This window comes from Mus musculus, chromosome 3 (genome assembly GCF_000001635.26).
Source record: "Mus musculus strain C57BL/6J chromosome 3, GRCm38.p6 C57BL/6J".
Lineage (NCBI taxonomy): Eukaryota > Metazoa > Chordata > Mammalia > Rodentia > Muridae > Mus > Mus musculus.
This window is the reverse complement of record NC_000069.6, coordinates 87,487,021-87,513,439: the sequence shown is the minus strand read 5'-3', so window position 1 is coordinate 87,513,439 and position 26,419 is coordinate 87,487,021. Positions and strand designations below refer to the sequence as shown.

The following is a 26,419-nucleotide window of genomic DNA, read 5'->3' as shown; positions in this document are numbered from 1 at the left end:
CACACACATACACACACATATACACACACACACACACACACATTCACACACACTCACACACACTCACACACACACTCATACACACACTCACACAGACACACATACACACACAGACATACACACATACACACACAGACATACACACATACACACACATATACACACACTCACACACACACTCACACACACTCACATGCATGCATGCACACATGCACACTCACACACACACACATACATACATACATACATGCACACGTATATGATTGAAAGACAAAACTTTATTTGGAGGGGCTGCTGTATGAGTGTCCTGCATTCATAAGCCACATCCAACACCGAGGTCAGGGCACGTCAGAGAAACTGAGTCACAGAGCAGTTCCTTGCAAGGGCTACTTATATCATCAGCCGTGGAGCTTGCAGTTCAGACACTGGCTCTGAAAGACTGATCACTTTTTCTGATATTCTGGAGGACAGAGCACATGGAAGTTAGATCGTTTTGGAGTTCTCCGGAAGCCCAGTCTCTAGCAATTCAGCCTTTGGATCTGACTCGTCACCCTCCATCCCATTCTCCAAGGAAAGGGGAGGCTGCTGTTCCACTATCTTTGGCAAAGGTGGAAACTGGGTGCTGAGAAGAGGCTGGCAAATAGCTCACAGCTCAGAGGAAAGGTTTCTAAAGGGGTGGGGAGACTTCCAGTGGGGTCAGGTGTCTGGCCGTCACGATAGGGGTAGGGCAGCTGCTTCCTCTAAGTGGGTGGGGAAAGTCAGCAAGCCATGACTAAGCAGGGTCCTGAGCAATTGCAGTGTGCCGCTGCTTCACAGAAAAGGATCTGAGGGAAACGTGCCACCGGCCAAGGAAGGCCTCAGAGAGGAGGTGACAGGCCTGGGGAGAGGAGGAGGGAGAGCAAACAGTTGAGGTTTCAGAAGTAGAGAGCGGAGATAAGAAAAGATAAGACAGGATAAGAGAGGTGCCTGGGACAGAGCCCAGGCTCTTATTGAGCAGGCAGGGATGGGGTGGGGTGCAGTTAACACTCTCAGCACTCTTTCCTTCTCAGCATCTCTGGAACAGTCTGCAGCTCTGGGTTACCCTCTGCTAACAAGGCAGCCTTCCCAGCATCCCCCAGCCCCATCTGCCTTTGCAACTCCCCTGTGCAAAGTGGTCTCAGCACTAATCGTCCTGGCGCTCCCAACAGGCACAGTTTGCCAAGGTGTACCATATAACCACGGCAGGCACTCTTCACGTGTTCCCTTTTGCCTGCCAGGAAATACCGAGGAAACACAAAGTGAAAAGGCGAGCTCTTCGTTCAAAAACCAAGACCTTCAAGACATCACATGCAGGTTAGCAGCTTAGGAGGGTGGGCCCGATGCCTGGCTGCTTCAGGAACGGCATGGGTCAGATACAAGGACTTCTGTGCTATTGGCAGCCCCACATGTATGCTCTCTCCTTTCCTTCCTGCCAGTTAATCCACCACCCGCAACCCCATTTAGGGAAGGATGGAGGCTTTGTGGAGGGGGGGAGTAAAACTGTCCTTGAATTGATCTCCTCTGAGGGCTTCAACTCCCAGGCTTACTCCAGATGGGGCTGAGGCTATGTTGGAATTAGAGCGTGCACAGACAGGAGGTGTGGACAGGTGGGGTGACTGTGGCTTCTTGGCTTTCCCAGAGAAGTGTCATTTTCTTCTCTCTTTTTCTACAGAGCACTGGGTGAGGGCACTCTACTATCTGACTGGGGGGGCAGGGTGCGCAGGCAGAAGAGGTAAAGGAATCTCAAGATTCTTGCCCCTTAAGGAATTGTACATTCTGATGAGGGATAAAGAAATAAAAAAATTGGAAAAAAAAGCATATATATATATATATATATATATGTATACACACACATATATATATATATATCACATTGTCAAATATTATCAAGTCTCAAAATAGGTGTGGTCCATGTTGTTTAGCTATATATTGTCAGAAGAATGCAGGGGTGAACTGAACGAGTCCACATGCAGGGGCTCATGAGATGGTTTATTTGGTGTACTTTGGTGGGGCACGGAATCACAGCTAGAAATTGGAAAGGGGAGGTGTGCCAACAAACCAAGAGGGAGACATGAAGGATGACCGTGAGCCCGAAAGGTGACTGACTGAGTATGGGTGGGTGACCAATCACAGACATGGGGACTCTGAAGTTAGACGTTCTCAAGCTCAGGTCTGGCTCGGCAGGGAATGGCCTGCAGGACCCTGGTCACCGCCTACCCTGTCAGGGTCTCGTGCTCCCTCAGAATGTCCGTATCTGCCTTTCAGGGGGTGCTTTAAGGTTTAGATATAAGCAAAATGAAATCAGGCATAGACAAGCCAGGTACAGTGTTGAGTTCCAGGCCAATCTGGGCTACACGGGACCCTGAAACCTCGTCTCAAAGAACAAAACGGGGGCTAGAACGATGACTCAGCAGTTGAGAGCATTGTCTGTCCTTTCAGAGGACCCAGGTTCAATTCCCAGCACCCATATGGTCACTTACAGCCACCTGTAACTTCAGTCCCAGGGGATCCAATACCCTCTTCCAGCCTCTGTGGGCACCAAGCATGCATATGTGCACAGACACACGCGAAGCAGACAGAACACCCCACACATAAAGCAAAACAGAGCTAGAGTTAGCTACTACTGCAATGATTCTGACGGCAGAGTTGCCTGGCTGAGGAAGCTCAATCTTGCATCAATTCTGTTGCCAATCCTTCCAGCTGGACCAATTTGGACAACTTACCCTCTCAGGCTTCATTTTCTTCTGAAAGTAGAGATGATAATGCCATCTTCCTGGTAGGAAGTTGGGGTTGCAAGGATTAAATGGCACCTTCCATACGAGGCACCCAGGGCAGGGCTTGGTGTATGAGAGCTAACAGTGCTGGCACTGAAATCTAATCCTCCCGAATCCTACAGGTCACGGGGAGTGGGGGACACTTGTGTGAGACCACTCAGCCGGCAGCCAGAGAGCCAGCCCCGCATTCCCTTCAGAGAGGACAGACAGAAACAGGGCAGACTGCATTGCTTAGCCCCAAATTAGAGCTACGGTTCTCACCGATGAAGCCCTTTGTGCTCCTGGCAAAGTACTTTCGCTGTGCTGTGGTAACCCCCTCCAAGGGCGAGGCTGGTGTCTTACTCATCTCTCCAGAACTGGCACCTGACACCAGCTGACCCCTGGAAGGTGTGGAGACTAGTGGTGAGGCTCTGGGGGCCAAAGGGGCTTGCCATCCGCCTGGACTGGGTACCACAGGTGGTATGGAGGCTTCCAGACTGGCTTTTTCCAGGAGGAAGGGAAGGGAGGATGAAGGTAGGTTTCAGATGGGTTCAGTGTAGGGAGATGGAGCTAGGCTTCTATACTGTGAAAGGAAGTTTCTCAGTCTCTTACCCATGAACTGACTTATGACCCAAGGTCCAGGTGTCTGTCCTGGATTCACTTTGGCCAGGAAGGGCAGTAACTGCCAAGCAGTGGGGAATGGAGCAGAAGACTGCTGGTCTTAGCTGGGCTACAGTCCACTGATGCATCTCAGGAGCATGGGAGAAAGCCTATCACAGCTGCTGTGAAGGTCCAGACCCAAATCTATACAGAAAAGGATAAAGAATAGCCTGTCACATGCACAGGGCCATTCCACAGCCCAGCTACTCTGGAGTGGGGGAGGGGTGGGTGGGTGAGGGGCTTCCATGTAAATGACACTCCCCTCCCCCTACTCCAGGAGGGACCAGCTCCCAGTGTGGGGAACGAGGGTCCCTCATCTCAGCCAGTCTGGATCTTTTTTTCCTCAATAGACATCATTCTCTCCCTGTGTTTCCCAGCCGTCTCCCTCTCCCTCTACTGGCCCTCAGCAGCTCTCAGTGGTCTCCCCTGAGGTGGCTGGCACTGGTCAAATCCTCATAAGAACAAGGAGTGAAGGAGGCCAACTATCTTCATCTTGGGTTTCCTTTCCCTTGGTTCCTGTAATCCCTAGAACCCACATCTCCCAGGGCCCTTCCCTGCCAACCCTCCCTGCCTTCAGGACCTGGCCTCTGGGTGGGGAGGCACAGTTTAGCGTCTGGGATTTCCCCAGCCCGCAGTAGCAGGAAGTCTGAGTTGGGAGAGGGAAAGCCTGACTCTTGGCTGCTGCCCAGGTACTAAGCAAGACCAAAGTTCAGGGGAGAGGCCTGTTTCCCTGGTCAGCTGGGGACACACTCTGACCTCTACTTATCTGGACTTGGGGACTTGGGTCCCTGAGGCTGGAGGGCAAGGCCAAGTTCAGGGGAAGGAAGTGGAGCTAGAGGGCGACAGGAGAGAGAGACTGCTCCACCTTTTGTCTCCCAGGCCTTGCTTTGGTTGGCCCTGGTCCCTGTCCATGCCGTGAGATAGGATGGTTGACTTTCCTGAGTTGAACACTCGTGTCATCCGAAATCCTGGGGCTGGTAAGGAGACACGAGCATTTCATCCTCCGTGCTTACGGAAATCCAGTTGTCCTAGAGAAACTAGGTTTGTGCGCACAGTCCACGTGTGGCCCAATTCTGACCTATCATGGGCAAGAAGGAGGGTGTCTGGAAACTGGTCTTTTTTGGCGCTGTTTCTCCTTAGCGAGGCTGCGTTGGAAGGAATGACCCTATTAATTGGGCGGTTGATCAAGAGCCTCTTCTTCCAGGACTCTTACTTAATCTCTCAGTCTCTGTTCTTACCCATGCCTCACTTAGCTCTCTGGCTCTAAATGAGCCTCTGGGGACCTCCGGCAGCAAACGCAGCAGGGGACGAACAAGAGCCAGCGATAGCCCTTGGGGAGGACGAAGCAGAAAACACTGGTGACAGAGCACATTCCCCGTCCCATCAGCCAGCCATGCCACCCTCTAGGCCACTTACTCTCTAAACCTCTTCTTAGAGGGTAGGCTCTTCCAGCGCCTGTTCTAGAGCAGAGGTAAAAATGATGCAAAGAGGAATAATGACTGTGAGGGAAACCCTGGGTGGACTGGAGTCTGGATCTTTAGAAAAAAGAAGCGGAAGGGTGTTATAGAAGGGAATCCCCGAGCCTCTACCGCCCCCTAGTGGAGTATTCTGCATGCTCAGTCACTAGCCCTGTGATTGGACTGGACTCTGTACAGCCAGCAGGTGGAGGAAGGTGGAGCCACCCAGTGATATGTGTAGGTAACTTACAATCAGAAGATGTGGCCAGAGAATGTCCCGGTTTACTGGCAGTCATCGAAGTGATTCAGTAGTGAGATATACAGTTGTCACTATCGAGTAAGAGGATTCTAAAAGCATTCACACCTCAGTGGACACCTGGGGATTTACCTAGAAATAACCCTAAGGAGGGAGATTAAAATCTCAGAAACACCCAATTTATTCTTCTGGATTGTGAACAAGAACACAGTGTACGAAACTAAAGGTACAGCGTGGCCTCACGGACCACGGTCAAGACAGGCGCAGCCACAGGTTATGCATGCCCTAAACCTTATCACAATAACCGCTTTTTCTCGAGTTTGACCCCTCAGAATGTAACCGTGACAGCTAAGCTTGGTCTGAGTTTGGGTCACACATGGACAATCGTTTCTTTCTTTTTTTTCTCCCTTACTCTCTTCACTCAGTACCACAGGACTCTCTCTCACTGTACTAGGCCTGGCAGAAATGAAGATATTCTAAAATGATACTTGTGTCTCTCGTCTGACTATCCTATCAGATGACTGGAACGAGCGACTCTAAAGAAATGGGAGTTTCCCCAGGTGTCTCATACTGGGACAAACAAAAACCTCAGGTCTTTTGTGGGGGGGAGAAACTTGTCTCCCCCAGAAAGAGATCTCACACAGTTCTAACAAAGTTGTCAGACCATCTTATAAGATGAGACCGAAGTCTGGACAGAATGGATCAGAGATGGGCAGGACCACACCTTGACCTTGCCTGTTTTGATGTTCATATTCTTGACCCGGTACTAAAATTGAAGTTTATTTCAGGACCCAGAAGACAGACTTGAGAAGATTCCTTGGCTCTCTTTGTCCTTCTTTCCAGTGTAGCCACAATGAATACCCCCACCCCTTCTGCTCTTTTAGTTGATGTATTGAGGAGGGTGGCTGGACCTGCCTTGGGGACTCTCAAGTTTGATCACAACACCAGTCTTGTCCTGTTGCTGTGGAGTGGGTAGCTAGAGAAGAGGACCGAGTGACTGTGATCGCATGAGTTGCATATTTAGCGGGCCATTGGCACGAACACAGGGCTCCTTCCTACTCTGTCTCATGGACATTGGACAACTCCCTCAGGGTCCTCCCTGCTCTATGTAGCATCTGTCACCTCTCTTCCTGCTCCTAAGCCCTTCTGGCACCAGTTTTTCCATTCCTTGGGGCTTCAAAGACAGAGCCCAGTCTTACTGTTTCGTTCTCTCTCCTGTCCACAGCCGGTGAGGTCTACTTAAGACTTCCTTCCTTAACAAGAACAAAACACCCCCCCCCCCGTCACCCCCCATTTCTCACTGAGGTCCTATCACAAGGTATTAGCACCTTCTCTTCTCTCCCTCTTTTCTTCCTCCACTCTCTCTGTGGGTATCATGGGGTTTGAAGAAACAATCAGAATCTTTTGTAATTTTATGCGCTGCTTGTTTTTCTAAATTAAATTTATTATTTGAGGTTTATATATGGATATAACACAATCCGATTATTCTCACCCCCTCCACCCTCTCTTATATCTCTTCCACCCCACTGACTTCACCTTCCTGCCAGCAATTTCCCTTCCCTCTTTCAGGTCTTCTTTTGTTCTGTTTTGTGACTCACCGAGTGCAGTGAGGGCTACCCCTGCGAACACAGATGTAACTATTTACTAGAGCATGGCCACCACTGACTACAGTGACTTCTCCTTCCCACAGCAGCCAATGGTTCCCTGGGGGAGGGGCAAGGCTCCTGAGTCCCCCCTCCCCCAATATATCATTGGTGGTTGCACAGACCCATTGCAGACAATCTCAGCTGCTGTGAGTTTGTGATTGCAACAGTTATGTCACGTCCAGAAGACAATGATTCGCAGGCCTCTCCCCTTCTGGCTTTTAGGTTCTTTCTGCATCCTCCCTTGTCATGTTCCCTGAACACTGGAGGGGGTGATATACATGTTGTACTCAAGGGTGAACACTCAGTAGTCACTAATTCTTTAAGAAGCCACGAGCTTTTGTGTTAACTGCTGTTCCCTGCTCAAAGCAGCTTTATCTATCAAGGTTGAGAGCATATGCTGCCGGATATCCACATAAACAGGAGCTGCCTGACAAAATGTCCATTTGGCAAAACAAAAGTTTACTCCAAGGCCTACGACCTCTAGAAACACGGATCTTTGGCCAGGTGTACAGAGACAGGAAAGAATTTCCTGTAGAATGGGTCTCAGCTACAACCAGAAAGCAGCTGGTTTCTGTCTTAACAGCTATGCATGAAATTTCATGTGGACTTATGGTGACCAGGGTTTAGTCAAGGATAATTCCCAGGAGATGTTGGCAAGGGGAAAGAAAAAATTGTGACTCCTGCCCCCACCATCAACCTGTGGAGAGGCGAGGCTGGGTCTGGTGATTTTCTATATGCAGAAGAGGGAATCTGCTCCTCTGGCTTGTCCTTTCCCAGAGGACAAGCCTGGGCAGCAAGGACCTGGGACAATTGCTGCCTCCGTCTGTCCAAATCGGGTGCCAGCAGTTTATAAGACGGGAGAGGAGGTGTCTAAAACTGAGGGGCACAGGGACTTGAAGGGAATTTGTGGTCCTCAGGCTTGGATAGAAGCACTAATATAATTGTGGGTACTGTACGGATGGAGACTGTCCCAGAAGGAAATTGAACTGCCAATACTTGTTGGGGTGCACTTAGAGAACAAGTTAGTTGGGGTGAACTTAGAGACTAAATTCCAGGGCTATTTGTAGCCAGTTCTGTTCCTGGCTTCCAAGGAGGCCTAGGGTATAGTTGAATAAGTTCACTGTAGTGGTTTAAATGAAAATACACCCCCAGTGCATCTATTAGCATGCTCAGCCCCCAGCTGAACTGTTTGCAAAGGGCTAGGAGATGCATCTTTGTTGGAGGAGGTGAAGGAATGTCTCTGGGAATGAACTTTGAGGTTTCAAAACCCCACACCAGGCCCTGTCTGTCTGTCTGTCTGTCTGTCTCTCTCTCAGCAGAAAGTCAGTGAAGGGGCTGTGGAGGGTGGGAGGCATCTCCACTCTAAGGCTCAGGCTGAGCAGAAGTCAGGGTTGGGTTCTAGGTTTTGGGGACCTTGGTGTCTGGGAGGCCAAGCTGCAGAGTCCCCAGCAGACAGGAGCATCTGTGAAGAGACTGGTATAGAGTCTTTCTGGGAGGAGAGCTGCCTGAGAGCTCACACCTTCACCCGTGGGAGGGGAGCTCCTTGTCTGAACCCCTCTCTGGAGCCTGGTCTCTAGAGGCCATCTTTCTTAATTCTACAGCTTATCTGGAAGAGCTGTTTTGCCGTTTCTGTTTCCTTTTAAGACTGTTGCCTCAGCCAATCTGCCTCAGCCCTCAGGAGCTCTTGACCCACCCGAATGAGGTCAGCTCCTTCAGTCTCTGGCTACCTGGCCTAATCAGGAGCAGAGATCTGGCCTCAAGGCTACATTTACACTCTTCCCTCACAGTGTGGGCTGCACCTGCTCTTCGAAGTCACCTGCTACCTTAGGATACTTTCCTGTATCATTTCAGAATCACATGGTCTGGCCTGCTCTGTCTCCCTGTGAGTGATGCCTCCAGGGACCTTTACACGGGAGCTCACAGCCTGCCGGGAACGGGCTTCTGCTTCCGCCTCTCGCTGGCTTGAAGGCTTCCTAATGAAGCGATCTTGCTTCTGTCATTGTGCCCAGAGAGGCTGGCACAAAGCAGACACTTGTTATAGGTTTGTCCAGTGGTGACCAGCTCCTTTTATTGAATCACTACTGGTAATTTGCTTATCAACCACCAGATGGCGACTGTACCCAGGTCCTGGCAGAGATAGCTTGGCAGGGGCTGACAGTGTCTCCCGATCTCTTCCAGAGTGATCTCAGGGAAGACAAGAGTACTACAGGTCAGACCCTGAGAAGCAGGGAAGGGGAGGCAGATCCCTGAATGATAAGCCATACTTTCTTCTGTTCTTGGAGGCAGAGTTGGCCCATGGGCTCCTCTTCATCCTTTATCCTCTCAGGGAACTTCTTCCCGTCTCAGGCAAGCTCTCAGTACTTGTACAAAGAGCCCTGGCTTCTTTACCATAGTGCTTCCTCTTGTACAGGCCATTCTGACCCTGTGCTACAGTTACAAAGTCAGGGGCTGCCCTTCTGGTGTTCAGTGTCAAGGGGACCTGTGTTTGGGGAGGGTCTGAGGCTGTTCTCAGTCAAGGAGCAGTCGAAAGCTCTCAGTAGCTGTGGTTGGTACTGTGTGTTCTCGATTGAGACACTTCAAAAGCACCTCCTCTCTAAGCTGACTTTCCCCTTTTCTTGGTGACTATCAGACTCCTGTCTCAGCTCCATGAATTCTCTGGTCTATCCGCAAAATGTGGCATCTCACATTTTCTCACAGGACTATGCATGTGGATGGAATTATGAAGGTCAAAACCTGGGCCCTGGCAGCCTTGACAAGCCAAGGCAGGTCACATGTCCTCAACAGGCTAACTAAAGCGACGAAGTAATACTGGGAAGCAGAAAAAAGAGGTTTATGCGATGTGGCCACACTGGGGAGAGAAACAGTTCTAGTGACTTCCTAAGTCCACACTTGGGGTCCACACGTGAGGTTTAGGTTTAAGTAGAAGGCAAGAGGCACTTGTAATTGAGTAGTCGCAGCCAAGGTGTGTCCCAGCCTGTGACCACTGACCCAGCTCTAGTCTACTGAAAGGCTAACGGTGGGAAATCTTTTCTGGGAGACTGCTTGGCTAGGGTTCTACCCCTTTCTTCCTTTCATTATGAAATTCTTGGGGGCAATCCCAATTGTTTGGGTTTCAACAGGCAATGAGAGGACTATAGGATATCTTTAGAATATCTTAATTCCTGTCAGATAGTTACAGTAGAGGCCTGGTATTCCCCTGGGGAACAATATATGCTTACAACTGGGATGTTGTCCTACCTGATTGCCTACCCACAAATATTTACCACCTGTCCCTGCCCTATGTCAGAGATGGCCAGTTAGAACCCTTTAAGGCCCTGTGGGGATAGCAAGCGCTAATTACAGAAAAGGACACATTGTACAGTGTGAAGATATATATCAATAATGGCTTGTGGAAGCTGCTTTTGTTGAAAAGCTCTGGCTTTGCTCTTGGGCTCACAAGGTAACTAAAAGGTGGAATGAAAAGTCTGGCTTGCATTTCCACACCTGTTTCCTTTACTTTGCGCTACCTGCTCACCTCTGCATGTAGGCATGTTGATCACTCAAGGGGGAATCTGTCCACAAGCTGGGGGGACTTAACAGCTCTCATTCAAGGTTCAGGCACCTTACTGCCTGCTCTTCACAACATTCGGTTGTAGATATCCAAGGGGCATCTAAACATCTCAGGTTATTGTCCTCAGCAGTCCTGGATTCTAGGAACAGTAGAGCCAGCCTCGAAGGGCAGACAAGCCCTTGGGTGAGGCCAGGTCTCTGTGACGGTGAGGCCGTTCTGGTTCGCAAGCAACAGAGCCTCCTAGAAACACCTGGCAGAACAAGACCAGAAACAGTGACAAGCCAGACTGCACCTTGGCCAGGGCTGCTGAGTTGTACATGGTTTGTCTCTTCCCAGTTCTTTCCATGCTCTTCTTTCAGAGCATGTCAATACTCTGAAAACAGACTTGGGGTCACCTGACTCCTTTCTCCATTCCTTTCTCCAAGGTGAACACAGATTAAATCTTGCTTTTTTGATCTTTATCACCTCTTAGCTCTTTAATTAGTATATGGGGTTGGGTGGCTGTGAATCCAGGAACTGGGTCTTTTTCCCGGAAACTCTATTTACATATCTAGCATGCAGGGCAGACAGATAGCTAATTTCCATAATACCTCAAGAGCTTTTACAAGAAACAACAGTGAACCGAAGAGTGCAGATGGACAGTGACGTATCAGAAGGAGGAGGAGAAGGAGAAGAAACCATTTAACAAGTAATGGTATTTGAAAATTTGCTAATTGATATACATTGTTTTACCCCCATATTCATACATGATCTCCAGTGTGGAGGGTGTTGGATGTGGGTCCTTTGGGATGTGAGGTCACAGTTGGATGAGGCCCCATGAATGGGATTAGTGGCTAGGGTTCTTTGTATTGCTGTCAACTAGATAGGGTCTAAAATCACATAAAAGACAAACCTCTGGGTGTGTCTGGGAGGGATTTTATAAATTCAGTCCATTGAGGTGGAATGAACGACCCTAAATGTGAACAGCACCATTTCATGGGCTGGGGTCCTGAACTGAATACACCAGAGTTCACTGCTCTCAGCCCCGGACTGTAGACACAGGTGAATCATCAGTTCCTGCCACCATGCCTTTCCCCAGAGGGACTGGGGCTGGAACTGTGAAGGAATGCAGCCTTGCAACATTTAAGTTGTTTTTGTAAAGTACTTATCACCAGCAAAAAGTAGTAAATGCGGGACTTTTCACAGAAAGCCAGGAAAAGCTTCATCTTCAGCTGTGTAAGGTCACAGTGAGGGAGGGGGCTTTCTGGGAAACGGAATCTGTACACAGATCAGCCTTCTGATGCTTTGATGGCCTCCTCCTGGAGGTGTGAGAAAGAGGTCTTCCGTTCCCAGGGTTACCCCTCATCTTTTATGAATCAGGGATGACTGGGGGAGGTAGGTTGATCTAGGAAAGGAGCTGATACAAAATTACCCTTCAAAATGAGCTCAGTTAGGAGAGGAAGCCTGAGTTGGCGGGGGTCTGTGATCAGGTCTGGAAGTGGGAGAGCAATTAGGAGAGTTACCAGAGGCTGTCTGTGTAAAGGGAGTGGCTGTCTAGAGATGAGCTTCGGAGGGAGGGGGAGCGTGAAGTGAGAGAATGAGAAGCGGCCAACTACAGCACCGTGGTCTTGATAGGACGGCCTCCACCCCTAATCCTGTGCTTTTCTGCAGCTCCATGTCCCGTGTCTCCCCTGCCTTTATTGCCAGTATCAGATAGATGCTAAGTTTGGCTGCCAGCTTGGGAGGGAGCCTCCCACCTTTAAACCACATGCTAAGCAGTCATCCTATGTTGAAGCAATGTTGCTTTCCAGGACAAAGCAGCCCTTAGGCTTTGTCCTTGACAAATCTGAAGTTTAGCTGGGTGGGGCCTCTCTGTGTGGGCACACTTCCTTCTGCTTCAGTACAGGGCAGGATGCCTCTCCTGCACGGCACAGCGCGGAGCCCTTTAACAGTACAGCTTCATTTCTAGATCATACCTTGGGAGCCACATTAAGCTTGCTAGAGTTTTTCTCCTCATAACTACACATTTTGTACATGATGATCCTGCTTGCTCTTTTTCACTGTAGACCTGCCTAAGAGTTATTAATAATGCCCATTTCACGGATTCGACCTTATGTTGCTTGAGACTTTCTCTGCCAAAACTTGGTTCATGACTTGAAATTCAGCCTTCTGTGCATTCTCAGGGGTGCGGGCAGAAAACAGTCAGACTTTTTGCCAGCATATAGAAACTGTCTCTGGCACGATTGCTAATGTTGCTCGCCTCTTGTGAGCATGCCTCTACCATCTGCACGATCAGCACTGTTGTCTTCCAAGCTCCAGCTAGAGCGGCCGTTACGTTCTTTTTAGAGCATCTTACCACTTTTCTAGTCCAGTCCTCCCAAGCCTTCCACACTGCTCTAAAGGACATGGTCAAGTTCTTCACTTGTTTTTTTTTTATTTTGTCCGTACCCACTCTTTTGTACCAACGTCTGGATCAGACATTTTTCTGTTGCTGTGAGGAAAATGGCATGGCCAGTCAGCAGCCACTTAGGAACAACATGCCGATTCTGGCTTCTGGTTCCAAAGGCAGAGTCCACGGCAGGCTGAGGGGCCAGAACAGGAAGCGGGGATGATTGAATCCTCAACCTCAAACAGAAAGCTGAGGGTAAACTAGAAGCAGGCTACACTCTTAACGAAGCCTATCTCTAGGGGCGCGCTTTCTCCAGCAAGGTTCCATACCTTAGCGGTTCTATAACCTCTCCAAATGTGCTAGCATCTGGGGTCCAAGAGTTCAAATCCACATGCCTGTGGGAGACCTTCTCATTCAAACCGGGTCACTTCCGCTCTGAGGCGCACGCAGCTGCTGGGTGTGCTTCCTCTCTCAGTGCCGGAGGAATGGTTGTCTCACAAAAGCTGCCACTGGTTTTCAGGCTTGTGAGGGCTGAGGACTTGCTCTGAGGGCAGGACGGCCAGTTTTCTCTCACCAGGGCAGCTTCCTTTAGCTTATGAGAAGTCTGTTCACCCTGTCCACACCACAGCCATGCTGCTGGTCTGTGTTTACGTTGGCTGTTTCTCATGCGTTACCTGTCTTTCCTCCCCACTTTCCAGGTATTTTAACACTATTTTGGTGCATTTTAAAACGTTTCTTCTTTCTTTCTCTTCAGAAGTGTCTATTTTTCTTATTGTGGCTCTTCTCATTTAAAGGGTGGCGTAGAAACGTCTTCTAGTCTGCCATTCTCCTCGGGGGTTCTTGACTTGAGTTTGTCAGGAGCGTGCCACCAAATCTGTTACTAAATAATGTGAAATTTTGGAGGTTTGGATCTGAAGCACCGGGGACGAGATTGGAACCTGAGATTGTTCTTCTAAGAGATGGAGGGTATTGGGAGCATATTCCATGGCTCCACTGAAAACTGAGATGATTGGCCAGATCTACAGGGTACTGTGGGAGTCAGGCACATTCTATTCTTGGGAATCTGGAATAGGAAAGAGGGGCAAGAACAATATGAAGGGCAGCCGATAATCACGAGTGTTTGAACAAACTGTAGGAACTGTTATCTTCTCCTTTCAACTGTAAAATGTATATTTAGATAATTTTGTCTTTGGGGGCCAAAGAGCTGATAATTGTCCAAACAAAACAACAACTCCCCAAATCAGTTTTATGGTGGTTGGTAGAGGCCAGTCTCTTCCTGTGATACCGACTGGCTTCTTATAATCATAGCTCTGAATCTCATCACAACTCTAGACTGCACTCCCCACACCCCTAGTAAGGTTCCTTTTGGACCTCCAAGGAATGTTTGCCTTTTGGGCAATTCTGTGAGAAGCCACAAGGTGGCAATATTGCATGCCTGTGGCTCAGCACATCTGTTCCTGGAAGTGGAAGCAGCTTTTACAACCCGTTTACTTCATCTGCCCAGCAGATCTTCAGGGAAGCCTTCATTTGCCAGAATCATTGGTGGTCACAGATCTGTTTAGGATTATACAGTTTAGTAGTAGGAGTGGGAAATGGATTACTTTGTCTGGATCCCGAGTGGCTTTAGATTACACTCAGGGGACATAGATATTTGAGAACATGGGTAACGTGTGGGACAGCGAAGGAGAAAACATTGTGTTAGAAAGGTCTTTCACTATAATATTGTAACCCTAACCTCAGCCCCACCCTGCGGGACTACATGAGTAGTTCCTAATTCTTTCTTAAGGCCATTGAAAGGAAGTTAAAGAGTTTCTGGTAGGAATCATACTGTTAAAATTATTCTTGTGACTTCCACAATGGTGCTGTTGTGCCGGAGAGCAACGAACTCTCTTCGCATGTTTTCCCTTCTGCTTTAGGAGCAGATGGCCACTTCCTCCTATAAGATAGGGACAGGCTCTAAATCCATAGCTCCATATCTATGGATCAGAGCATCTCTTGAACCTCACCAGAGAAGTTTCACGGTGCAGTGACCAGTGCTTAGTGCAGAACCTCACAACTGAAGCGCAGGGATAAGTTGGGTGTTCAGCAACTGAGACGTCGTCCACTCCCACCCCCAAGGCTCCAGAGTCATTGTAGAAGAGAGAGCAGAAAGATCGTAAGAGCCATCAGTCAAGGAGGAGCAGAGGAAAGCAATGTCTTCTGAACACAGCGGGAGGGACTACTGCATACATGAACACATAGCAGCTATTGTGGCTACACGAGACCTGCACGAGACCAAGCCAGTGAACTATCCAGCACAGAGTAGGGAGGGGATCTTGAGCCTGCACTCCTAGCTGAGAGGTGAGAGCTGCTGGGGAGGGAGGGTCCGCTTTCTTTAAGGCATCCTGTGTGGACTCTGGTAGCATGACCAGGCCTCAGTGGACGGTCTCACATCCGTGAGTGTATAGGCAGTACAAACTGGACTCAGTGAGTGTAATAAAAGAGGAAATGGAGTTGGGGTGGTGGGGGAGGGGGTGTGGATCAGGAAAGAGGGGAATATAATGAAGATGCATTAAATCCATGTGCGAAATTCTAAAAAAAAATACATATTTTAAAAAATAGGGGCAGTTAGTTAGGGTCCATGGTATATAAAGAGTGTACCTTATAAGCCAGGTACCTTTAATCCCAGAACTTGGGTTTGAAGCCAGCCTTGTTTACATAGGGAGGTCCAGACCAGCCAGGGCTACACAGTGAGACAGTCTCAAAAATTAAAAGAAAATAACTACTCTCCACATTTAAACATTAGCATTTGCTGGCTGCCACGTGCCGGGGCCAGCTGGAACAGGCTAAGAGCTAGATCTATGTGGTCGCTTCCAAACTCTGTGTTCAGTTATAATGCTGATAGTTTGCAATCAGCTACGGTGGTGATATTTATAGCAGAGAAGCTGGAAAACACAAGAAACTGGGCCTTTTATCTTCTGAAGAGTCAACTGTTAAGCAGTTACTTCTGCCATGGGGCACCAAGAGGCTCGAACCTGAGAGAACTCAGCAAGAGGCTCGAACCTGAGAGAACTCAGCAAGAGGCTTGCACCTGAGAGAACTCAGCAAGAGGCTCGCACCTGAGAGAACTCAGCAAGAGGCTGGAACCTGAGAGAACTCAGCAAGAGGCTCGCACCTGAGAGAACTCAGCAAGAGGCTCGCACCTGAGAGAACTCAGCAAGAGGCTCGCACCTGAGAGAACTCAGCAAGAGGCTCGAACCTGAGAGAACTCAGCAAGAGGCTCGAACCTGAGAGAACTCAGCAAGAGGCTCGAACCTGAGAGAACTCAGCAAGAGGCTGGAACCTGAGAGAACTCAGCAAGAGGCTCGCACCTGAGAGAACTCAGCAAGAGGCTCGAACCTGAGAGAACTCAGCAAGAGGCTCACACCTGAGAGAACTCAGCAAGAGGCTCGAACCTGAGAGAACTCAGCAAGAGGCTCGAACCTGAGAGAACTCAGCAAGAGGCTGGAACCTGAGAGAACTCAGCAAGAGGCTGGAACCTGAGAGAACTCAGCAAGAGGCTCGCACCTGAGAGAACTCAGCAAGAGGCTTGCACCTGAGAGAAAGGTGTGAACAGAGCTGCACATTCATGGATTTACAATTCCTACCTCATCCTTTGGGTTATGATTAGAATTTTTTAAAAGTTATTGCTCTTATTTTGAGATTATAACATAATTACAACATTTCTTTCTTATTGTTCCTCCTTTCAAACAGTACCATATACTCCTCCTTCCAAATTCATGTCCTCTTTTCATTGCTATTACAAGCACGTTATGTATATGCCTATACGTAGATATTCCTCAGTCTGTACAATGTTACTTGTATGCATGTTTTCCTTGGCATTGACTAACCATTGCTGTGTTCTTCCCTGGAGCAGACTGTTTCTCTTATAGTCAGCATTCCTTCGTTGCCTGAGTCCTTTGTGTAGGGCTATGGCCTCCTGGGCTTTCCCTGTCCACTTTGGTATGCCTGTTATTGTCCTTGTTCAGCGCATGTTTGGGCAGTCACGTGGGTAAGACTGTGTGAGTATAGCTTCTGATATTACTAGCAGACACTATCTCACAACAAAACTCTCTGATCCTCTGCCTCTGAGTATAAAAGGAGAGGGCTGTGGTTGGCCAAAAACTGCCCCAGAGCCAGAAGCAAGTAAGATGCAGCCACAGGCTACAATAATCATGCAGACAGTGGTATGGAGAGGAGAGATGCTACCTGTGGCAGACCATCTCTTAATAGTTCCCTCTGAGAGGTCCAAGGACTTGTGGGAAATTAGTCAGTGTCACTTTAAATAGGGTTGAGAAGACATGGCTGCTTGCAATCTGCTGAGGAGTGTAGCAATTAGGTAGGCAACATCAGAATGTGGAATTGGAGTTAAAGAGGGAGCATAAACAAGGCAATGAATATTCCATGGATGGTTTTCTACCAGTGAGACTAGGGTCCAACAGTTAATATTTGTTCAAGTTATTATTATTTTGGTCAGTGTACAGAGTAATGGGTTTCGCTGTGACACTTTCACGCATTAACTTATTATACTTTGTTCTCATTCACTGCCCACTGCCCTTCCATGCCTCGCTCCCTTACCTGCTAGCCCCCCTCCCCCAATAGTCCCCTCTCTGCTTTCAGTATTTACACTTTCCATTTCTCTTCCCTTTAAGCTCCTTCCTCCTCCCCTTTCTGTAGGGAGCAGAGGAAGCCTTGAGTTAGTGAAGTGCTGAATGTATGGCTGTTGATGACATGGGTCAGGCTTTGGATTGTTAAAACCGTCTTCCTCTGGCTCAACTAGGAGTGTTTATGAACGATTGAGCCATAGGTGCAAAACCCAGTGACCCTATCTTCTTCCTCTCAAATGTTTATATTCAGAGACTCCTTGTAAACACCCACAGACTGCTTACCTACAGAGATCTCCTACCCTACCAAGACTAGCTTGTAGAGAGACTCTCTCTCTCTTTTTTTTAATTGGCTATTTTATTTATTTAGATTTCAAATGTTATCCCCCTTCCTAATTCCCCCCAGGAGACTCCCCCCTATCCCATCTCCCCTCCTCCTGCTTCTATGAGGGTGTGCCCTCACCCACCTACCCACTCCTGCCTCCCCACCCTTGCATTCCCTTACACTGGGGCATTGAGCCCTCACAGAACCAAGGGCCTCTTCTCCCATTGATGCCCTACAAGGCCATCCTCTGCTACATATGTGGCTGGAGCCATGGGTCCCTCCATGTGAACTCTTTGGTTGGTGGTTTAGTCCCTGGGAGCTCTGGGGGAGGGGGATACTGTTGTTCTTCCTATGGGGTTGCAAACCCCTTCAGCTCCTTCAGTCCTTTCTCTTAAACTCCTCTACTGGGGACCCCGTGATCAGTTCAATGGTTGGCTGTGAGCATCCGCCTCTGTATATGTCAGGCTCTGGCAGAGCCTCTCAGGAGACAGCTATATCGGGATCCTGTTAGCAAACACTTCTTGGCATCCACAATAGTGTGTGTTTGGTGACTGTGTATGGGATGAAGCCCCAGGTGGGGCAGTATCTGGATGGCCTTTCCTTCAGACTAGCAACACCTGTCAATATAAAAGCCCTGGCCAATGAGCTGAGGCAGAAAATGGGAGGTGGGACACTGGGCAGAAGGGAGAGGATTCTGGGAAATAGTGAGAGGCTTGAGAGAATTGCCTGGGAACGCTGAGGAAACTGTGGTAAACCAGCAGGTAGCTGAGCTGAGAATAGAATACAGAGGAGATTTGCCCTAGACTTGAACCTATGAAGCCGAGGAATGGTAACTAACCATGTGGAAGACATGATGGTTAGAATAGGTTGAATAAGTTACAAGCTAGTAGGGAAATGAGCCAAAGCTTGTGGCCTAGGCATTAATAACTAGTCTCAGAGTCGTCATTCTGGGAGCAGGGTCTGAGTGGGAAAAACAGGATCATCTATCTATCTATCTATCTATCTATCTATCTATCTATCTATCTATCTATCTATCTATTTTTATATACACTAGCTAACCGCTCTCTCTGTGCTGCATACAACAAATATTCTAAGGTTCCAGATTGTGGTAGAGGTAGGAGTGGCTCCATTAGAGTACACAAGACCTACCTGACCCCAGCGTTTCTGTATCCACGTGTCTCTGTCACTTTTTAAATGTCACTGTCTGTCCTTTGTTCATTCTAATGGGGCTTAAGACTTATTCAACAAGAGGAACATCATACGCCTGTGCACTGAGAAAGGCAGCCATAACACACCAAAGAAGCAATTGCATCAAAGTCCAACTTGGTGATCCAGTGAATTCTTAGTGGGGTCACTGACAGCAGCTTTGGGTGAGGAGTCACTTGCATCTGCATGATGCAAAATCCCTACCCCAAAGTGGGTGGTGACTTAGAAAGCTGCACCCTGGGGCTCCCTGCACAGCTTACAGGCAGCTCTACACTCCCAGGAATCTCCTTTCAGCCCCTCAGTCTCCTTCCCCAGCAGATGTTTATTGCCCCTGCACCTCTGCAGAGGGCCTCTCATAAATCCTGTGGGTTTCAGCTATCCAAGACACACGAAGAAGGCTGTTTACCTTCTGAGTCTCACAGTCTTCCTCCCCTCTCCTGGAAGAATGTTTCAATTCAGAGGAAACTGCTAGGCAACAATATTTTGTTCAGTAATAGATACTTTCTTGAGGCAGCACAAATGGTCTTTTGAAATTCCATATGGATTTTAAGTGCTTTTTTTTTTTCTGGAAAAAAACCCTGACTTTTTTAGATGTTGCACTGAAAGCAGCAGAGCTGATCTATCTATCTATCTATCTATCTATCTATCTATCTATCTATCTATCTATCTATCTATCATTTACAGAAAGGGATGTATTAGAATAGCTTTCAGGCTGTGGTCCAGCTTGTCCAACAGTGTCTAATGATGCACCTCAATGTCCTAGAAAAACATGTACATCCAAGCCCCAGACTAGCAGATGTCAAGAAAAAATAAAGATCAGGGCAGAAATTAATGAAACAGAGAATAAAAGAATAATATATAAAATTAATAAAGGTACCAAATGCATCTATAAAAAATGGTTCCTTGAGAACACCCAACTAATAAACCTTGAGGCAAATGAAAGGAAAGAGTGAGAAGACCCAACCTAATAAAACTAGAGATGGAAAATGGAGGTTACTGCAGACTCCAGTGAAGCCCAGAGAATATTTAGAGGCAACTTTGAACATAATACTAAAGTAGCTTAGAAAATCTCAAAATAGATAATTCCTAGACATATGTAACATATCAAAATTAAATCAATTGGGAAATAAACCTTAAACAGACCCATAACAATCACTGAGGATCAAGCATTAATAGAAACAATCTCCCAACAAAGAAAGCCAGGCAGAGTCACTACAGAATTACACTAAACCTTTAAAGATGGACTTACATGAATACTTCTCAATCTGTTCTATGGAATAAGAAAGGGAGGCGTGGTACCCAAAGCATCCTGTAAAGCCAGCATTACCCTAATGCTCCAAACTGGATAGGAGTGCGCATGTGCACACAGACACAACAGACACACAGACACACACACAAGAAAAGTAGCCACCAAACTCCCCAATGAACATAGATGCAAAAGTTCTGAATAAAATTCTTGTCAATTGAATTCAAGAATACATTAGGAAGATCTTGCATGATGACCAAGGTAGTTCACTGCAGGGAATTCATGGTGGGCTCTACACATGTAAATCAGTAAGAGTAATTAGGCATATAAATATATTTAAAGGACAGAAGTCACATGATCATTTCAATAGATGTAGGACAGGTTTTAAAGTTTAACATTCCTTCCTGACAAATATCCTGACAAACTAGGAATACGAAAAGCATGTTATCTTAATAAGCATACACATGGCAAACATATGACAATATTAATATTGTCATCACCATCGCCATCATCATCACTACAACTACTCTTTGGAGCTGGAGACTGAATCCGGGGTCTGTGTTTGCCTGGCTTCCGAGTTAATCTCTCAACCTCTAACAATCATTATTCAAAATGAGAAAGCTCAGAGAGTTTCCTTTAAGATATGGAAAGAGACAAGGAAGGATATTATTAAATAAATAAATAAATAAATAAATAAATAAATAAATAATTCAATAATTCAATATAGTGTTTGAAATCTTAGCAAGAAAATAAAAGAAATAAATAAAAGGGACACACACAGGAAACAAGAAGTCAACTCATCTCTATTTGCAGAGGACATGGCCTTTAACCAAAGCAAACAACAAAAACAACAACAACAACAACAACACCCTAAGATTTCATCAGGAAACAGCTAGATCCAATAAACACTTCCAGCAAAATAGGAGGTAATAAAGCCAACACATACAAAATTATTAGCTTTTCTGCATGCCAATGACAAACTTGCTGAGAAAGAAACTAGGAGGAAAAAGAAATCCCATTTACAGTTGCTTAAAAAACAAAGGCCTAGGAACAAACCTAGGCGAGGAGGTGAGAGGTTTCTTCAGTGAAAATTGTAAGGCACCAAAGAACATGAAGATGATAGACGACGGAAAGACTTCCCACATTCTCAGATTGGCAGGATTAATAATAAAAAAAAATAGCCATGCAACTTAAAGCGCCCATACATTTAATATAGTCTTCCTAAATATTCCAATAATATCTTCATAGACCTAGATGAAAATTTCTAAAATTAATGTGGATGCACAAAAGACCCAGAAGAGACCCCCAGAACGCTGAAGCTTCAGACACCGCAGGTCCTCACCTAATTCCCCACCGTCCAGCACAGCATAGCAACTGCTAGAACCAGACATGTCTGGACATGTTACCCTTCACATCCGCACAGCTGTGCCCACAGTTAGCCCCATACGTAGTCTTTAATTTATTATTTCCTGATACTTAAATTCCACTTTCTCAGACAGGTCTCATGATGGTTTTACCTCTGTTGAACATTGCTCAGCTTATAGTCAGAGCTGTTGCTTGTGGTTTTCTGAATGATTTACTCTAAGGCATTATTTATCCTTCAGTTTAACTATTACCCCTGCCCCCCCTTTAAAAAGATTTATTTATTTTACGTATATGAGTACACTGTCGCTATACTTGGACACACCAGAAGAGGGCATCAGATCTCATTACAGATGGTTGTGAGCCACCATGTGGTTGCTGGGGATTGAACTCAGGACCTCTAGAAGAACAGTCAGTCCTCTTAACCACTGAGCCATCTCTCCAGCCCCAGCTATTACTCCTTTTATTCCCACATCTTCTCTTTTGCTCATTATTATCCCCTTAGCTATTTATTTCTTAATTATAACCTTCCATAGTGCTAACAGTCTCTACAATCTGTGGACCCTAACTAACAATATCTCGACTTCCTCCTCCTAGATACATTAGCCACCACTTTTTTTCTCATTTCAATGTCAGTCTAATATTTAATTTTTATTTTTCTACAACTCTTTTTTTTAATGAAGGGATGAGTTTCTTCCTTTTTTTGTTTTTTGTTTTTGTTTTTGTTTTTGTTTTTTTTCGAGACAGGGTTTCTCTGTGTAGCCCTGGCTGTCCTGGAACTCACTCTGTAGACCAGGCTGGCCTTGAACTCAGAAATCCACCTGCCTCTGCCTCCTAAGTGCTGAGATTAAAGGCGTGCACCACCACTGCCCAGCTTCCTCCAACTCTTTTTTTTTTTCTTTCCATTTTTTATTAGGTATTTAGCTCATTTACATTTCCAATGCTATACCAAAAGTCCCCCATACCCACCCACCCCCACTCCCCTACCCGCCCACTCCCCCTTTTTGGCCCTGGCGTTCCCCTGTTCTGGGGCATATAAAGTTTGTGTGTCCAATGGGCCTCTCTTTCCAGTGATGGCCGACTAGGCCATCTTTTGATACTTCCTCCAACTCTTAATCTTAGTAACTAAGATAGGGTCTCACTCCATACTATCCTTGGTTGTTTATCTCCCAACAGTTATTGCAGCCAAAGGGGCCATAGTTATTATTGGGTAGTAGTACAGCACCATAGTGGTAATATCAAACAGCCGTGGTTGCTCTGAGGTGAGAGAGATGTAATTGTTAAAGCTGAGGTCTGCCTGACTCTCAGGCATGTATGGTACTGACAGGAACTTCTGCTAACCTGCATTGTTCTGCTTCTGTAACTATAAGGCTTTCTGCTCATCTCTCAAACAGAAATACTATGGAGACACAGCTGTGCCCTGCTTTTATTAAAGGTCCACATCCTGTCATGCTTGCTAACAGCCATTATAGCTACGTCAATGGGAGATAACAAACTTGTGTTTTTATTTTATTTTTTACCTTTTTAAACCCTGTGCTCACTCAGCTTGAGACTGCCTCGAGATTTGTAGTTATAAGAGTATGTGTCCCCTGCCAGGTCTATGTGGCTCAATAAAAATTTCAAATTCATGAAGAACTAACTCTTCCTGGACTCCTTCTCTTGGGTGGGAATAGCCCGGATATAAGAGCTCTAATATTTAATATCCTATTTAGGGAATAAGGCTACAAATCCACAACAAGAGAAACCCTGAAGCATGCACAAACTCAGGGGATTAAGCAATGCAGTATTGAATGACAAATGGGTCCATGAAAAAAAAATCAAGAAGGAAATGAAAAAATTCCTATAATCAAATAAAAATAACCTACAATAAACAGAAATTAAAAATTTCCCAACTAAAGAGGGAATTAGGAAAGGAAGAAACATTATTAAACTCTTATAATGAAGTTGGTATTACTCTGCTATCAAAAGATAAAGATTCACCAAAATAAAATTACAGACAGACCAGTTTCCCTGACAATATTAGACAATAATAGATTAGTAAAATACTTGCAACTCAAGTTTAAGAATACATCAGAAAGGCAATTACCACGATGAAGTTGAGTTTATCCCAGAAATTCAGGGATGTTCAGAATATAATAAATCAATAAATATTATAAATTAAATAGACTCATGGACATAAATCACATGGTCAACTTGGTAGAGGCAGAAAAGGCTTGTGACAAGATCTAATATCCCTCGATATTATTTTTATGTCTATTAGCCCTCTATCTGCATGCATACCTGCAGGCCAGAAGGGGGCATCAGATTACAAAGCAGATGGTTGTGAGCCACCATGTGGTTGCTGGGAATTGAACTCGGGACCTCTAGAAGAGCAGTCAGTGCCCTTAACCACTGAGCCATCTCTCTAGCCTTTCTTCAGAGCATTTAATATTTGTTAACATTTACAAAATCAGGATGAAGGGAGAGAGGCAACTAGCTTACAGTGAAGAGGAGGCTGAGGATCCAAGCTCAGGCACTCTAGGCTACAAAAGGGGTGAGGCCCTATGTCTTCTCAAGAGGGAAAGACTGAGGCTGAAGGGGAAAGGGATGGAAACAGATGTCAGACCTGGAGCAGAGAAGTGAGGATTTCACACTGTGGTATCCATGCCTGAAACACAGGAGGTAACACTGTCTTGAAGCTGTGCTGTGAAAGAGGGGTCAGCTAGACTCTGGAGTCTGAGCTGGAGAGGGCTGCACTGGCCTGGGCTTCTCCAGTGAGCAAGGAGAGTTGTTGGTGTACACTTCTCTTCTGGCTCAGGGGCTCCTTTCCAGGTTCATTGCCACTAAGCAGAAGCCTTTTCAGGGCCTGGGTATGTCTTAAATCTATGCATGACATTTTATCACCTGTTCTCCTATAAAATATGAAAAAGTTGGATGAGAGTAACAGTGTGCAGAAAACCTCCTTATCATTCCTGGGTATTGATTCTTCCTCCTCTCTGACACGCTGCCTGGCCCTGGGTGTTGTGTTTCATTAAAAAAAAAAAAAAAAAAAAAAAAGAAAAGAAAAAGAAGTCAGGGATATGTTTGGTAGAGGCACAGTATGGTGCTGGGAAGGGGGTGCCTCTGTGGGCCCATGCTGAGGCATCCCGTCCCCCTGAGAGACCAGTCACACGATGGATATAGTATAGAGTAGAGTTTATTTTAGGGCATGGGGAGGGGAGTTGAGAGAGAGTTGAGAGTTGAGAAGGGAGGGAGGGAGGGTTGGAGGGAGGGAGGGAGAGAGAGAGAGAGAGAGAGAGAGAGAGAGAGAGAGAGAGAGAGAGAGAGAGAGGGAGAGAGAATAGAGGAGTAGAAGAGAAGAAGCCAGCCATAAACATGTGGAGAGATGGGGGAGGGGAATGGGGAGAGAAGGGACAGAGAGGGAAGAGGGTTAGAGAGCAAGAGAGTAAGAGAGCAAGAGAGTGAGGAGGGGGCAAGTAGCCCCTTTTATAATGAGTCAGACATACCTGGCTGTTGCCTGGTAACTGTGGGGCAGAGCCTAGAAGAAATGTTAACACACTGGGAATTATTTCATAATGGTTCTTAGCAAACCCTAAAAACCAGAGGAGGTGACCACCTTCAGGAGAGTATGTATTGTGGAGTAAGACACAGGCTCAAAGGAACAAATGTGACTCTTGTATGTGAGGAGTTTCCAGCTCCCAGTGAAAAGACTCTCAGCCTTCAGATTCAGGAAACTCAATGAAAACCCTCTTTATAAAAGAACAAACAGTTTCTAGAACTAAAAGATCCTATGCAAATATGATGTGGTTGGTTTCGTTTAGCATTCTGTCACTGAACCACATTGTGTGTATGTGTGTGTCTGTGTGTGTGTTGTGAAAGGAGAAATGAAACTATCAGGGGACTGGTGAGAAAGAAGCACTGAGTCAGAGGGTGGGGGTGGGGGAATGAATGCTCAACACACAAGAATGTATTCTTGTATGAAGTTTTCAAAAAGAAAAGAAACAAAATAGTAAGAGCTAATGAGCTGAATGGTAGGAAGGCTTTGACTCGTATTACAAAGAACCCCAGCCAGCAATGAACATCCAGTGAGTTTCATGCAGCTTAGTGGACTGGATAGAGCACATTTGTGAAATAGGGCTGTGGAATGATCAGTGAGCTCTTCAGCGTCATTTAAAATAGGGAGCTTTTGTGACAGAATGGAGACCATTCCATTTCTGGATGCTCTTTAGCAGGTGAAATATATTAAAGGGAATCTATAACAGGCTCTTAGACATTGCTCTTAATGAAAAGCACCAACTCCTCTCTGGGGCCTGTAAGGTGACTCAGAGCTGAGTGAAAGTCTAGCTTTTGGGACTTCAGTTTTTATTGTTCCCCACCCCCGACCCCGTTCCTTCAAACTTTATGCTTAACTGGACAGTTAACTTGGGCATGCTAATTACCGAAGGAACATCTGTCTGAGCAGCCGTGTGATGCATTGCTATAATTCTAGACATGGGAGGCTGAGGCTGGAGAATCACCAGTCAGAAGGCAGGCTTAAAACTGTCTCAAAAATGATAATACTCTCAGTTCTCTTCAAGGCTAAAGAAACAAAGATGTGTGTAATCAAAGAATGCTGCCACACCCTCATCAAGATTCTAAATCTGTGTTCATCTTGTATTCCAGACACATCAGAACCTACAAACAAATCATTCCATCATGAGATAGCCTAAGTAGGAGCAATCATCTCATGGGGAACAAGACTGCTCCCTTAGCAAGAAGGACTTCTTTGGGCCACATGGCTGAATCAGACTGTAGAGAATGAGTAACTGGAACACTCTTGGACCAAGATGGCTTACTTATATGTGCTTCTCATCACTGCCTCAATTCTTCCTCTATTTAATGTTAAAACTCATGCCAGGACCATGAAGGTGGGCTCCAGTGTTTTGTGCCTCTCTAAACAACTGTTTTGATAAAATATTTTCTTGCCTCTCA

At 46.4% G+C, this 26,419-nt stretch overlaps 1 protein-coding gene and 1 long non-coding RNA gene across 2 annotated transcripts in view; one reads left to right on the top strand and one right to left on the bottom strand.

Moving 5' to 3' along the window:
• The first annotated feature begins 796 nt into the window (after nt 1–796).
• Gm40085 (predicted gene, 40085) lies at nt 797–26,419 on the top strand. Its single transcript, NR_168327.1, has 2 exons — nt 797–1,332; nt 26,111–26,419. It is a non-coding gene; the product is annotated as a predicted gene, 40085 (long non-coding RNA).
• Nucleotides 12,762–26,419, bottom strand: part of Fcrl5 (Fc receptor-like 5) — a 64,902-nt gene continuing 51,244 nt past the window's right edge. The window contains exon 12 of the mRNA NM_001113238.1: nt 12,762–13,771. The gene's annotated coding sequence lies outside the window, so the exon portion shown is untranslated. The remainder of the gene's footprint in view (nt 13,772–26,419) is intronic.